This window comes from Canis lupus, chromosome 28 (assembly GCF_003254725.2).
Source record: "Canis lupus dingo isolate Sandy chromosome 28, ASM325472v2, whole genome shotgun sequence".
NCBI lineage: Eukaryota > Metazoa > Chordata > Mammalia > Carnivora > Canidae > Canis > Canis lupus.
Window position 1 is genome coordinate 9,820,297 of NC_064270.1, and position 10,023 is coordinate 9,830,319.

The following is a 10,023-nucleotide window of genomic DNA, read 5'->3' on the forward strand; positions in this document are numbered from 1 at the left end:
GGAGAGAGAATCTCAAGCTGACTTCCGGCTAAGTATGGAGCCCGACACAGGGTCAGATCTTACCACCCTGAGATCATGATCTGAGCCGAAACCAAGAGTTAGATGTTTAACTAACTGAGCCACCCAGGCGTTCCAGTTCTGTGGTTCTAATCATAACCTACTCCCATGATGGTCAGCCTCACAGCAACTACGAGGGGCTATTGTTATCATTCGCACTCATGATGTGAAGTCTGAGCCTCAGAGAGGTGACATAGCTTACCTAAGGCCACCTAGTCATCTTGCTCCCTAAGCCAGGCCCCTTAAGTCTTGAACCATTGAGTCTTACTTCCTCTCTTGTGCTGGCCCTCTTTCTTGGGGTGGAGTGGGGTGGGTGTCTATAGGAATAGTGGTTCCGGCAGCTTCCTGATACTACAGGCCAAAGTATCTGTTGGTCAGGCCTATGCCTGGTTAACCAGGCAGTACTAGTTAAGGGCCGAGATGGAGGAAGGTTTGAGAGGAAGCTAAGGGAGGAAGCCTGGCACCCAGAGAGCAAGTGGGGAAAATAGCAGAAGAGGCCAGAAAAGACAGAGAGAGAGAGAAAAGGAAGTGCGGCAGATGCTGACAGTCTTGTTTTCCTCCTTCGTGGGGAGTGGGGTCCAGAAGGGAGAAAGAAGGAAAAAGAGAATAGAAGAGATCTATGACTTGGGCAGATGGACAAAGGTTCTTTGCAGCTCAAGTCTCCACTTTTTGTGAGACAAATCCACTCCCCATTTTACCTATTCAGGAAACTTGATATTCTGTAGGTCAAATTGCTTGGAGTGCAACGTGTTTCTCTAGGCGAATAACCTGGATGGTAACAGCCTTTATTCTTGTATCAGTCCAAGTCCCTGGTTGGCAAGAACATTATAGTAGTCTCTTGTCAGGATGGACCACTCCTGGCCCACGTGCCATCACATCCTCCCTTGCCTCCAGCCCTCAGAGTCAATCTGCCGACAAGATTCTCCTTTGTAGTATATGCACTGTTACCCTGCTCTCATGCCAGCCTTAGCCCTCACCTGGATCACCAATCGCTCAGCCTCCTAATACTCCTGGGTAGCCAGATCAACTCTCATTCTTGTTCCCAGCCCACATTCCCAGCTGATGACTCTTCTTAAGGATTTCAGAGGCTTTTCTTCTAGAACAAGTATGAATGTCATTCATGCCCCTCTATGATTGAGTCTCATCTTAGGATTCATCTTATTCCTCACTCTTCCCAGCAGGTGAGCATCTCTTTGGGGGTTTTCAAACTCTCTTTTCTCCTCCTCAGTCGCACAGCCCCGCCACCAGCCAGGAATACAATGGGAGGCAGATATGAGGGGCCTGAGGCAATTAGGAGGCCAGGTTATTCCCATCAGTCAGGGCCACGATGAAGCCAGAGAACAGGCAAGGGTGGGGTTGCAGTGTGCTCTGTCCAAGGAATGGGAGCACGGAGATGTGGAGAGCCAAGGTAAGACTCACAGCCTCCAGAGGTTGAGCTCCCAGAGGCTAGAAGTTCTTGGTAGCAGATGCTCTGATTGATTATATATTTCTATCATCTTTTCTAGAGTGAAGCTTGACTAGTTCCTAGTCTTCCTATCCAAACAGTCCACTTGGATTTAAAGGGCTGCAAAACAAAAGCAGAGTTGAGCAAATGAGGAGACATCTTATGTTCTTGGGTAGAATGACTCAATATCATGAAGGTGTCCATTATCTCCAATTAATATATAAATTCAATATGATGCCAAAAGATAAAACTAGATTCAAACCTCAAACCATTTACAAAAACAACTACCAGTAGATCAGAGAGCTAAGTGTAAGAATAAAGAAAACACAGTAAAATTTGAAAACCTTCTCTCTGGCTTAAAATTCAGAGGCAATAAAAGAAAAGGTTGATACATTTAACTAGAGAAACATAAGAAATTTTTCATGGCATATAAAACATCATAAGCAGCATCAAAAGACAAAGGACAAATTGGGAATAAAATGCTACATTAGGCATCACAGACAAATATAGAGATGTCTAGAGATAATACTAATATTAATACTATGTACAGAAATAATAGAGATATGTATCACTAATAGATAAAGAGCTCCTAAGAATTGAGATGGAAAAAAGAAAAACCAAGACAAAAGGCAGCCAAAAACCATAACCATGAACAGCAAGAGGTCTTTAAACAGGTGAAAAGATGCTCAATCACACTCCTATTAAAAGAAAAACTATCACCATTTGAAGGAATAGCTCACATATTAGATTGACAAAAATCTATAAGTCTGATGATAGAGTGCTCTGAGGACACAGGCACCCTTCACTTACAGTACATTACAGTCCGCATGGAGGGGCACTGGCTATACCTAACAAAACTGCATGAATGTACCTTCTGACTCAGCCATCTCACTTTTAGGATCTTACTCTGCAGATACACATGCATGCACACACACATGCAACATCTGCACATAGTTATTACAGTTTTATTTGCAATAGCAGAAGATTGAAAAACCTAAATGGCTATCAGTGGGGTCTGGCTGAATAAATTTTGGTCCATTTTTATAGCAGAGTTCAGTGTAGCCATCCAAAAAGCCTGCATTCTAGGATTTGGTAGTAGAATACACAAGGTTTGTACAGTGCCAGCTACTTTTTTTTAACAAGAAGATAGAGGAAGTTTATAGATACACATGTACTGCAAAAATAAACAAAAACATAGGAAGGAAAAACGAGCCATTAATGACAATAGCCACCAACAGGAAGCAAAGGGAGCTGGAAACAGAGCAGAAGTGATAAGGATGGATATAGATTCTCTGAATCTTTTTATGGAGTCTCAACTTGTAAACTAGGTTCAACAGAAACAAATGAATGTAAATGGTAATAATATATATACCATAAAAGAGGATGATCTTGACTCTTGAACACAGTCCTTTGTACATCCTCCGTAAAATATACCCTAAGAATGAAAATGGCTGCAAAGAAATCTCAAAATCCTCTCACTACATTTACTTTTAGTAGTAAAATATGTATTAGGATTTTTGAAGTGATGTCAATCTATGAAAAGACATGGAAGGACCTGAAATGTAACTTAAGCCCATTTGAGAAGGCTACAAACTGTATGATTCCGACTAGATGACATTCTCGAAAAGGCAAAAATGATGGAGAGCATAAAAAGGTAGCAGTTGTCAGTTCTACAGTCTTTTTCATATTGTTGCTCTGCTCCCGGTTGCATGTTCTATCTATGTGCACACAGAGCCCTGACCTCCCGATGCCTAACCAATATTTCCTGCTCTCTCTGGGAAGGTTCCTCTGGACAATGGTATCCCCACTGCAGTGCAGGACCAGATTACCCAGACTTCAGAGTGCCTTGAGACTGGGTTACATTTCATGGCCTTATATTCGATCATAATTTGTCAGGTCTGGAGTAGGCCTTAGACAGTGAGTTACCAGATTCAGCAAATAAAAACATGATGCCAGAAAAATTCTAGATAAGCAACAGATACTTTTTTAGTAAGAGCATGTCCCCAGTACTGCATCATGTCCTCTATTTTCACTAGCAACCCCAAGATGAAGAAATGAAGGCCCAGAGGGTGAACTGATTTGCAAAAGTCCATTTTGGAGAAAGGCCTAAACCAGAAAAAAAAGCGATATAGCAGAAAGAACAAAGATCTCCTTACTCCCAACCAACCTATGTCTGCTTTGTGAATACAACCATGTCTGTGGTCAAGACATGTTGAATCAGAGCAAGGAATCAGATCACTTATGAAGAAATCTGCGTGCTTTTCCAGTTATTTATTCTATTTATAATTATTTAACCTAATAATTTTGTTCCCAAAGTGAAAGGCTTAAATGGGTCTTCGCATCTCCAACCTCAGGTTACCTGAATGGAAGAATTCAAATTCCCTTTTAAGAAATGGCATATCAAGGATCGACAGACCAGAAACATCCAAGCACGTGTGTGCCAGCCTTAGAGTTGCAATGACAAAATACAAAGGATCCCTCTCATCCTCCCAGAGCATGACTTCTTGTCTTATGTGATTTCAACATTTTGCTCCTCTGTAAGTTAGAGGAACTCTCATGTAAAATGTAGCAAATATTTATAGAAAGCCACGTTATATAAAGAAATCTTCATAAATGTTCTAAAACATTCCTATCTAAAGAGATCTTTCAAATCAATGAGTAAATGGCTAATCCCCCAATAGAAAAGTGAGCAGAGAGCACAAAGGTTAACTCACAAAAGAAGAGGAACAAATGGCCAATAAGGAAGCTCACAATCTCACTAAGGCAAAGAAACAAATTAAAGCAAGTGTTAAGTACCATTTTTTTAACCTATCAAATTGGTTCAGCTTTTAAAAAGTGATCAGCTTCGAGTTTGTTAAAGGCCTTGGTAAATGGGTACTCTTGTGGCTGACAGGGCCACAGATTGAAAGAAACTTCCTGGAAGGCAATTTGGTCATGTGCAGCAGGATTCTTAAAATGTTAATATGCTCAAAGGAACAAAATAAAATTTTAGGAATTTTTCCTGAGTGTAAAGTTATTTATAATAGAGCAGAATTAGGAATTATATAGTCATCTAACATAATGTAGTAACATTATAAATTACGATATATCCATAAAATCAAGTGTTCTGCAGCCACTGAAAGCACTATTTTCAAGTAAGTTACAATGCTATGAGAAAATCTTCATAATGTATTGGCAAAAAATAATAAAATAAAATAAAATAAAATAAAATAAAATAAAATAAAAGTATGACCTGAAGCTGTCTATATAGCATAATTCAGGTTTTATAATTACACACATCCAAGAGAGCAGACTAGCATATTGAGAGTCATTATCTTTGGGTAATCATCACATCCACTTTAAAAACTTTCCTAAACTCTACAATGGATCTTTTGTCCAACCTAAAATTAGGGTAAGGATGGAAAAGATGCTTGTTGAACAGGCAAAATATTATTACCTTGCATTAGTGTCCTACAGCCAAAGTATCACAAATTTGGTATCTTTCAAACAACCGAAATTTATTCTCTCAAGTTCTGGAGACCAAAGTCCAAAATCAAGGTGTAAGCAGGAGCAGGCCCCCTACAGACTCTAGGGACATATCCTTCTTTGCTTTTTCCAGCTCCTTGGGGCTCTAGGCATTCTTTGGCTTGTGGTTGCATAACTCAAATCTCTGCCTCTATCTTCACATGGCCTTCTTTCTTCTCTCTGGGTCTGTCTCTTCTCTGTATATCTCTTATAAGAACATTTGTCATTGGATTAGGGCCTACTAAGTTAATACAAGATGATCTCATGTCAAGATCTTAAACTTAATTTCATCTGCAACCGTTTTGGGAAAAGGTTCATGGTTCAAAGGTTAGGGCATAGACACATATATTTCTGCTACTATTCAACCCACTACATATTGTAAGTCAGTCTCATTTGAATCAGAAATGTGAAGTACATAAATATAAAAAATATTTATATCTCACTTGGGACTATTTCAATTACAAGTAGCAGAAAACCCAACTCAGGCTGAATTAATAAGAAAGGAAACTATTGGTTTATCCAACTGTCCTGGGCTAAGCAGGCTACAGTATTCAAGGCCCAAACACTATGATTAGGACTGGTTGTCACACCCTCTGACCCTCCTGCCTAATTCCTTTCTTCAAGGGAACCAGGTAGCTCTGGTTCAGTGGGTTTTGGATGGAGCCCATATCAGCTCTTGGAAGACAATTACATTTTCAGAAATGTTGTGAAGCTATTGTTAATATAGCCATTATTTGAAAAATAAATTAAATAAGCCTATAATTAAATCAGTTATATTTAAAACAAAGGTAATAGATATTCAAAACTCATCTCTTTCTGGTTATTTTAATACATTTAGCTAATATCTATGCTCTTGAGATTATTCACACCTATGGTATCTCTCTTGAAGGTGGGAAAACGACATAGCAGTTTGCCACTGTGAATCTCTTCCCAACTCCACTTTTAGTGACGCTGTTAGAGCTTGAAAACAGCCATGGTAAAAATATTTACCCTACAGGAGTTGGCAGACACACTGCAAATCAGGGCTGTTTGGGCTTTTGTTTGAAAGCTAATTATTAAACATTCACTAACATACCATCACTCTGGCCACTCCAACCTCAGGTTCAAGTACAATGGGATGGTGACAGCACCCTCAAAAGTGAGAGATCCACTGTGAGTGGATATTTTGGCCACATCTCCAACCCTAGAGCCAACACCAAGGCCAGGGGGAAATTGATGCCCATCCTCCACCTTGGAGCTAGGTCTGAGGTCCACCCATGACCCCTACATGAAAGTCAGGGGCTGTCATTGGAGGAAAGGAGAATGGCTACCAGACAATCCTCAAAATACAGCCACTGTAGTTTGTAAAGTAGTAGCTATGTCCCCTGACCCACCTCAAGGTCTCCTTCTTCCATTCGTCATGGAACAAGAGGCAAGTGGTTCTGGACTAGTGAAGCTCTTGGTAAGTGGGGAGAGAGGGGTAGGTTCTGATCCGAGACATCTTCCCAAGATTGGTGTTCTCCAATCTTCCCCTGTGGTGGGATGATGTTCCCACTATATTTCCCTAGTCCCATTTTTTACTGCTCATAGTTTGCTTCCAACATAGACAAAGGAAACATACATTCTTGTATAGGTTCCTGAGATTTTTAAAAATGAATTTGAATTATTTTTTCTTTAAAGGATTCCTAATCAAGTGGGAGAGACATACAGACAAATACTTATAAAGGATGTGAAGTGTGATTTCATAGATATAGATATAGATATAGATATAGATATAGATATAGATAGATCTGCTACAGTGAGAGCTAGTTAGGAAAGTGGGGACAGCTCCCCAGAGAAGAGGACCTGTGGGCTGGAGTTTTCCAAACAAATAGGAAGCTTGTGAAGAGGAGCTCAGAGGGACTTTCTCTTCCAAGGGAACAACATGAGCTATGGCATCACAAGGTCACCCAACTTTATTTGCTCTTTTTTCAAAACTCCAGATACCTAAGAAAAGTTCGCCTCCTCTCTTGCTCTCTTTTCCATTCTGAGCCACAAATAGAATGCACACATGGGAGTCACACCAAAGTGCTGTGTGGCACACCCTTCCAGGGGGATGAAGAGCACCCGGGCTTTCAAGGGGATCTACAAAGAGTCTGGGGCACTGACATGACCCCCAGGCACCTCAGAAGCCTCTGGCTACCTTCACACCTCTTTAGATGAAATCCATCCCTCTTCCAGGGAAGCACTCGAAGGAAACAAGCTTTACTTCTCTAGCTTTTCTCTTTGGCTCAATTATTGTATCTCCATACAGTCGTTTTCTGTTTTCATTGCCACAGCAGACATTTCTGCAACAGTCTTTCGAGCCTGGGGACCAAAGCCCCATTTATAGCTTCATTTCTATGGGGAAAAAAGTGCTTTCAAGTTCCAAACAACCAACTTACAAATAAATGATTGAACTCAACGAGCTTCCTGTGATGTTTTGCACACTTCAGTGAAGGCTGGTAAGTGTGTGTGTGTGTGTGTGTGTGTGTGTGTGTCTTCACATTTCTAAATATGGGCGCCAGGTGCTACATTTTCAGATCAACCAAGTGTGACATTTTTTCCCCTCTTAAAGCAACAGAATCACTTCTTGGGTGAACACATATCTGTTTAAGAGAAAACTTGGTGAAAGAAATGGCTGGGACCAAACATATAATAAAGCAATGCTGAGAACTTAGGGAGAGAGGTATGTATTTGCAGAGTGTAAGAAAAGAGGCTAACTCATTTTTTAACTTTATTGTTACAGGTTCAGGCCAAACAATAAGCCACCTGCAAGCACAGAGAGAGAAGCTCAAAGCCACTGAACAGCTGTTTTACTCTGAGTCCAGAGATTGCCAAGTAGGTCCCTACTCCACTGCAAAGCAAATCCAGACACACTAAAACTTCTAAACCACACAGTGAAGAGAGCACACAGTCTGACTCCCTGAGAAGTCGATAGCATCAGATAACGCACATACATCAGAGGGGGTGACCATGCAAATTGCTTTTTTGCATCTAAAGAAGACTTGGACTCAACACTTGATTCATTTCACTCTCCCACCCTCGCTTCCGTTCTTTGCTACAACCTTGGCCTTCTCTGTTCAGCCTCTTTATTTTTCTCTCACTTCCTCTAAATAGAGGGGATGACATGGTTGGAATTAATGCTCCTGAACCAAAGACATTATTTCAACTATATATATTTTTTCCTTTCCCAACCATTTATTTATTGCTGTTTATTCAAAATTCATATCTTTGTACATTGGCACGATGAAGTATTTCCCCCCTATAAACATTCCCGTGTAAATTTTGGGATACCTGAATGGTAGGTGTTTTTTTCTTAAATTAACATATACTGTATTATTAGATTCAGGGGTAGAATTCAGTGATTCGTCAGTTGCATATAACACCCAGTGCTCATTCCATCAAGTGCCCTCCTTAACGCCCATTACCCAGTTACCCCATCACCCCACCCACCTCTCCTCCGGCAACCCTCAGTTTGTTCCCTACAGTTAAGAGTCTCTTAACTGATTTGCCCCCCTCTCTGTTTTTGTCTTATTTGATTCTTCCTTCCCTTCCCCTATGTTCATCTGTTTTGTTTCTTCAATTCCACATATGAGCGAAATCCATATGGTACTTGTCTTTCTCTGACTGACTTATTTGGCTTAGCGTAGTACCTTCTAGTTCCAATCACATTGTTGCAAACGGCAAGATTTCATTCTTTTTGATGGCTGAGTAATACTCTATTGTATATATCTCAAATCTTCTTTATCTATTCACCTGCCAATGGACATCTGGGCTCTTTCCATATTTTGGCTATTGTGGACATTGCCACTATAAACATTGGGGTGCATGTGCCTCTTCGAATCACTATGTCTATATCCTTTGAATAAATACTTAGTAGTGCAATTTCTAGGTCATAGAGTAGTTTTATTTTTAACTTTTTGAAGAACTTCCATAGAGTTTTCCAGAGTGGCTGCACCAGTTTGCATTCCCACCAACAGTGTAAGAGGGTTCCCCTTTCTCTAAATAGTAGGCATTTAAAAAAAAATACTTATAACTATCTAATTAAATGTTTAAAAAAACTTGCCATTTTGGACAAAGTCCAATATTTCATAGTGTGCAGGACTGAGTATATATTTTGTGGGATCCAGTGCAAAATGAAAATGTGAGGCTCCTTGTTCAAAAATTATTAAGAATTTCAAGGCAGTGACAGCAGAACACTGAATCATGCATAGGGCTTTTCTGAGGGTGGGGCTCTGGATGACTGCACAGGCCACACACATGCCCATGGAGCTGGCCCTGATGGAGGGTTTTTATTAATGAAAGTGTACACACATAGACATAGGCACAATTCTCTGGGCTATTACAGAATTAACCAGAAATTCATGGTGAAAATTTAATTATGTGACCTCACCAAAAAGTGCAAACATCCTGTGGTGGTTTCCAATATACTTCCTGAGAATTCACTTATTTATAATGAGTGATACAGAGAAAATATTATAATTTGTTGTAGCACCTGGGCCAACTGATGAATGGGATGTTTTGGGTGATCTGTTTTCAAATTTTTAGAACTTAACAAAATACACTTAAAATGTGCTAAACATGGGAGGAATTTTGTACTTGTAGACTTGAAGCATTTGTTTTCTTAAAAATATGGAATACTTCACAAATTTGGGTGTCATCCTTGTGCAGGGGCCTTACTAATCTTTTTATCATTCCAATTTTAGTATACATGCTGCCAAAGTGTGCACATGGAAGGAATTTTGAAGTTGCCTTTCCCCTAGGGCTGGAAGCATTTGTAATAAGGCATGTGGAAGAGCTCTGCATGCTGGGAACTGTGATTCCTGTTAGCCACCTCATAACTAATCAACAAAAGAGAGGGTAAAGTCAGGTTTACAGCTGAGTGCATTCTGAAGAACAGGTTTCTCTGGTTCCAACAACTTAAATCACAGTCACATTTTTCTTCATTACGTGCCCCACACCTGGTACCCAAATGGTAGTTTCATTCCCTCCTGGTCCTTCTGCTGGTTTCATGGACA

General features: G+C 40.2%; 1 non-coding gene across 1 annotated transcript; it reads right to left on the reverse strand.

The window, feature by feature from the left end:
• Window positions 1-9,631: 9,631 nt before the first annotated feature.
• On the reverse strand, window positions 9,632-9,735 carry LOC112672664 (U6 spliceosomal RNA). The gene has a single exon (XR_003144404.1). It is a non-coding gene; the product is annotated as a U6 spliceosomal RNA (small nuclear RNA).
• Window positions 9,736-10,023: the final 288 nt, after the last annotated feature.